We start from the raw sequence: 6601 nt of genomic DNA on the forward strand, positions 1-6601 counted from the left end.
CATAGTAGCCATTAACATGGAGATGGATACCAGAGAAAATAACCAGAAGAGCTGCCAATCGCTGCCTCTGGGAAGTAGATCTTGATGGGAAGAAAGCTTAGGGCAGGGAAAGTCCATTTTTCATTAAAAACTCATATACATAGATGCGTAATGATACCTACATATGAAAATAAATTTGAATAAAATCACAACACTTAGGAAAAGGTGTAAAGGTACGTATGGTATGGGCAGTCTCCAACACTTCCTCCTGAAGAATAAATTGGCGCAGCCATTGCGGAAGGTCATTTGGCAAACCCACTGAGATTGTACACGTACATAGCTTTTGACCTAGTACTCCTGCTCTTGGCTTCTTTTCTCAGTCACTTGCTGATGTCCTCGGGGAAACATGTCTAAGGATGTTCCTGGAGCATTGTTTATAAGATCAAGCGATAATGCTATAAACTTCTGATGAAAGAGAAAGGGCAGTAAAACAATGGCAAATTGTTTCATGCTGAGCCACTGACTTGGGCCTGTGTACTGTGTGCTGATAAGGCACTATCTCCCAGCCAAACTGCTCCTGAAAACCACAATCAAAACCAAGATTGGGCTGGGGGTGCAGCTCAAGGTAAGGCACTTGCCTAGCATGCAGGAGGCCCTGGGTAATCCCCCAGCCCCCCCAGAAGATTAAAATTGTTATCACACCTACACAAAATAGAACAGTGAATTTTTATCTGTTCATACATATAAATGTATGTTTATATATATAGGAAAAGTCCTGAAAGCATATATAGTTCAACTAATAGCTGTGAACAAAATGTATTCTTTTTTGTTTGCTTTGTCGTGCTGGGGATTGAACCCAGGGCCTCCTGCATGCTAGGTAAGCATCCTACCACTGAGCTATACCTGAGAATCTATCTATTTTTTTCTGAAAAGCAAATTCAATCTAAAAAATATTTTTCAAGATTGTTATTGTGGGGCTGGGGTGTTGCTCAGTGATACAGCCTGGATGCACAAGGCCCTCTGTTTGATCTCCAACATGAAAACAATAAATTTAATGGTGGTAAAATATACAACATGAATTTACCGTCTTCAGCATTCTTTTGTGAGGCAGAACATCATGGCAAAGGAAAGTTATCAGCTCATGGCAGCCATGGAGCAGAGTGAGAGATAGAGGTAGAGATAGAGACAAAAAGAAAAGTCTGGGGAGACTGCCTACAGTTACTACCTCCCCGCAGAAGTCTACTTAGATTATAAACCCATCAAATGAATTAATCCACTGATGGGGTCAGAGCCCTCATGACCCAATTCAATCCCTTCCCCAGAGCCCACCTCCTGACATTGTGGACCAAATCTTCAACATATGAGCCTTTAGGCACCTTCCAGATCCAAGTCATAGCAGGACCAGTAAATAACTCTCCATGCCCTCTTCATATCAATCCAACAGTACAGTATTTGTCTTTGTGTCTGACTTACTTAGTCACTTAGCATGATGTTCTCAAGTCTCATCCACATTTAGTGAGTCAGAATTTCCTTCCTTTTTGAAGGTTGAATTATATTATCTCTTTTTTAAAATATAGATTTTAGTTGTATATGGACAAAATACCTTTATTTTATTTTTATGTGGTGCTGAGGATGGAACCCAGTGCCTCCCATTTGTGAGGCAAGAGCTCTACCACTGAGCCATACTCCTAGCCCTGTATGGTCTCCTTTTTTTTTTTTAAATAGTTTTTTTAGTTGTTGATGGGCCTTTATTTTACTCACTTATTTTCACATGTGGAATTGAGAATCGAACCCAGGACCTCACACATGTGAGGCAAGCGCTCTACCACTGAGCCACAACGCCAGCCCTGTATTATCTCTTTTTAAGACAATGTATGTTCATATATTCAGTGAAGTTTAAGATAAATATGTTCTAGAAATACCTTTAGTTGTAGATGAACACAATAACTTTATTTTATTCATTTATTTTTATCTTGTGCTGAGGATGGAACCCATGCTACCACATGCTAGGTGAGTACTCTGCCACTAAACTGTAACCCCAGCCCAAGAATATGGTTTTTGAAAGGACAAACATAAATACTTTTAGAAAAATAAACTGGAAGAAAATGTACAAAAATGTCATTTATTTCTGGGTCAGGCAATTACGGTCATTTAAATTCTATTTTTGTGTGTGTGTGGGGGGGGGGGGTTATTTTAACACTAAGGGGGAAAAATATAAAAACAAAGAAAGTGTGCCTGTCTAGTGTGGACATTTGGACAGAAGCCACATCTGACCTGGTGCCTTGGATGGGCTCAGTGGACTCAGGAGTTGTGGTTGGGGTTCTTGGGCCTGACACCTGGCCCAGAGGTGTGCTCCAACCCTGAGGACGGGCGGGCTCCAGTTTCCCTGGAAAAGCAACCAGAGACTTCTGGAAAGAGTAGTAAGGGACTAACTTTGCCAGGTATTTAAATAAGTTTAAAGCTACCTGATTATTAAAATGTGGGACTAGCCTGTGAGTGAATAGACACCACTATGGAACAGATTTAAAAAGACTCAAATATATGCAGGAATTGAGTTTATAAGCAGGAATTGAGTTTATCATCTGTGGTAGACTCTGGGAACCTCACCATTCAACAAATGGTGTTGAGGCTTCTGGTTGGCACCTGGAGAGAAAACCAGATCTCTTCATCACATCGAAACCTAAAGTAAAATGCAAACTCATGGATATCAAAATGGAAAAACTACCGGGTGCGGTGGCGCATGCCTGTAATCCCAGGGGCATGGGAGACTGAGACAGAAGGATGGCAAGTTCAAAGCCAGCCTCAGCAACTTCACGAGGAGGCCCTAAGCAACTTAGTGAGGCCTTGTCTCAAAAAAAAAAAAAAAAAAAAAAAAAAAAGTAAAAACTGAAGCCATAAAAACACTAGTAAAAGGTGAGAAGATCTTTTAAAATGATGTAAATAAACTGTCTATGGTCGTGAATCTCATGGAACTGTACACCTAAAAATGGCTTAAATAGTAAATTTCATGTTATATATTTTTTAACAGCATTAAAAATGTCTACACTGCTAAAAACAAAGTCACTGATAGTGTAAGAAATATGTATGTGGGACTAGCCTGTGAGTGAATAGACCCTTCTATGGAATGTACGCATAGCTGCCGTCATGATTAGAAGACTAATTCTTCTGATGCATACAGAAGAACTGCAGCGCTGTCCTGGAAATGGGAACACACTGGACAACACCAATGTCTGCACCACACAGCACATTTTCATGCCTTATGGAACCTTCCAGATGCCCCGACATCTTTAATTCTCACCACAACTCGGACTCTGTGGGTACATACTGCTACTGCCCATGGGAAGCCAGGCACAGAAGGGGCAAACAACCTGCCTAAGGCCACACAGCCAATGAGCAGCGAGGCTGAGACTCAAACCTAGTGTTCCAGCAGCTCCAGATTGCAGTCCTAATCACCATGCTAATTTACCTGGCTGTAACGTTTAGTAGAAAGAATACACACTGTCCTCAATCAAGAGGAAAGCTACTCACTCTAACTCAATACAAATTGGAAATACAATAAGAGTTTCTTTTGCCCATCAGTTTGGCAAAATTTGATAATGCTTTGTTGTTGTGTTGGGAAAATAGATGGGCTCAGGCATTACTGATGGGAATGCAAATTGGGTCAACCTCTGGGAGGAACAATTGGTCAGCACCTATCAAATAACAAATGCACATACACTTCGTCAAAGAAATTCTACTTCTAGGAATTCACCCAACTGATAAACACATAGAAAAAAACATGTAACTATAGGGATATTTGTTGCAGTATTGTCTATAATGGCAAAAGTTTGGAAGCAACCAGCCAACCAATAGGGGATTGGGTTGAATGAACTCCAGGGAGGACATTAAGAAGACTGAAGCAGGGCTGGGGATGTGGCTCAGGCGGTAGCGCGCTCGCCTGGCAGGCATGCTGCCTGGGTTTGATCCTCAGCACCACATACCAACAAAGATGTTGTGTCCGCCGAAAACTAAAAAAAATAAATATTAAAATTCTCTCTCTCTCTCTCTCTAAAAAAAAAAGTAGAAGACTGAGGCAGCTCTATGTAGTAAGCTGAAATAATCTCCAATATATAGTTAAAGAAAAAAATTGAGAACAACGTATATGGTGTGCTACTCTGGATGATGTTAGGAAGTATGCACACATGTAAAAAAAACGTGGCCTCGAGCTCTCAGTAGTGTCTCCCAAATGAAGAAGAAGAGAGATAAATTTGCATACTCCTTGAGAGTCTAGATTCTTCCTGCCAGGTTCCCTAACAGCTAGCTAGTCTCTCCTTCACCTTTAACCCATCATCTACCTCCCACCTCTAAAAAGGCAGGCCAGGGATTCATTCGAGGGAGAAGTATTTCCTCCCTGTGGAATTAGAGAAGCTTGGGCCTCCCTGGAGATGGAGGGGCATGTGAGAGCCAGTCACAGAAAGTGGGTGTGTGCATCCCTACCGAGCCCAGAATGTTCCACCCTGGCTAGGTCATCACCGAGTGTCGGAATCCCAAGCCTTGATGCTGCCATAGGACCAAAGTGGGTTCTTGGGTCTTGATGAGTGTGTCCTAGTGGTGGGCCGGGTGAGCAGGATGGCAGAGACCTGCAGCTAAGTGGATTCTGAGGGCGGAGGTGGGCTAGTGAGGCCCCTGTCAGAAACAGGAGGAGGTCAGCAGGGAGGCAGCTGCTCTTCCAGAGTGTGCTGGGGGTGGGAGCCCAGGGTAGGCTATGGGGTGAGGCTGCTCTAGGGCCTTGCAGCATCAGGAATCCCAGGGATGGGCTACCCAGGCTGGAGCTGAGGAGCCACTTAGGCTAACCCAGGCTCGGTGCACTGCTTCAGGGACAGTGCCAGGCAGGGGTCTGGGGGGTAGGGGGTGGGGGGTGCCTCCAGAAATTCCACATGGTTTCTGTGAGAGTCAGGGATAGGATCTGAATTGTGACTTCCCCCAATTTAATATTTCCAAGTCCTAAGCCTCAGAATGGGGTCATTAAAGAGGTGACTAAGTTAAAGGGAGGGTCCTAATCCCATGTGACTGGTGTTCTTGTAGGAAGAGGAGATGGGGACACAGATGGCTAGAGAGAAGAGATGGTCAGAGGACACAGGGAGGGCTGGGGGTGTGGCTCAGTGGTAGAGCGCTGGCCTAGCCTGGGTGAGGCCCTGGGTTCCATGCCCAGCACTGGGGAAATAAAAAAGGAGAAGGAGGAGGAGATGAAGAGACAGGAAGAAGGTGGCCACCTATAAGCCAGGGCGAGAGGCCTCAGATGACGTCAGCCCTGCTGACACCTTGCCCTCAGACGAAAAGCCTCCAGAGCTGGGAGAAAAGTCGTTTCTGTTGCTTGAGTCAGTCCGCGGCCTTCTGCTGTGGCCGCTGGGCAGGCAGCACCTGAGCCAGCTCTGAGAGCCGGTGACAGCAGAAGCCAAGAAGAGGCCTTTCCACAGAGCTCTCCTTCCTCCCCGTCCCAGGAGAGCTCTTCAGGGCCGGGTGGAGGAGGGAAAAGGAGGCAGGAGAGCAGGCCATGCCCCCACCCGTTGCCAGGGGCCGTAGGGCCATCCTGCCTGGAGCCGGGAGGAGGGGAGACCCTTGGAATTGGATTAGTTCCAAGTTTTAACCTACTTTTAAATAAGTATGTGGGACATTTCTAATAACTGAAAGTAAGTGTGACCTGGGTGCAACCCCCTGACATGGCACTGGGAGGCAGGGAAGGGGAATCAGACGGATTACGCCTGTGAGTGGAAGGGAAAGCTGTGCTGGGACTGCCACTGAGGTCAGCCCCCCAAAATGTCACAGTGAACACACCTGTTTGTGCATGTCCACGTGGAGCAGGGGACGCGCAGGACGCTGCTGCAGTCCCACCCCTGGCTGTGATCTGTGGTCAGGGGTGGGAGGAGGATCTGCATTTGTTCAGCTGTGGGGCCTTCTGGTCTCTGTGTTAGGGTGCCCCCTAGATTTCAGCGAGGCAGCCCTGGGTTTGTTCTGCTGCCTTCTGGGTTTGCAGGTTTGCAGCTGCTGCAACTCCCCTGTTCCTCAGACGTGATTCTGGTGTCCTTCATGTTGTTCATGTCCCCAGCATAATCCAGGCCTTGTCCTTTCTTCCTCCCTTCTTCTGCAGGGTTTCCATCTTGCTCCGGCAAGAGGCTGGAAGCTTAGTGTCCAAGGGTGAAAATTAGGAAGTCAGACTCCCTGGCAAATATCTCAACCGCTCTGTGCCTCAGCTTCCACGTCTTCAGAAAGGAGAAGGTGGCTGTAAGCTCACGGGGCTGCTCTGAGGATCACAGAAGCCAACTCAGGGTGCCATCTGTAACCAAGGGCACACGTGCACGTTACTCTGAGTTGGTGGGTTGAAGGGCGGGGGGAAGCTCTAGTGGTCAAGGTTTGGGTCACCTGGAGACAGGCCATAGGTATGTTAGAGAGATGGAATGACAAGACACCCAGCCACTGAGCTCAGAGCTCCATCTCCAGCAGAGAAGGCAAGACCACGATGGGACCGGGAGTCCCTTACATGGTGGCTCTCCCACACCCTGTGTGAATCTGGGCTGCACCTGTGACTGGCTTTACTCAGCAGCAGAACGTGGCAGCAGGCAGTCCTCCTTAAGAAGCCTGTGGT

This window comes from Urocitellus parryii, chromosome 3 (genome assembly GCF_045843805.1).
Source record: "Urocitellus parryii isolate mUroPar1 chromosome 3, mUroPar1.hap1, whole genome shotgun sequence".
NCBI lineage: Eukaryota > Metazoa > Chordata > Mammalia > Rodentia > Sciuridae > Urocitellus > Urocitellus parryii.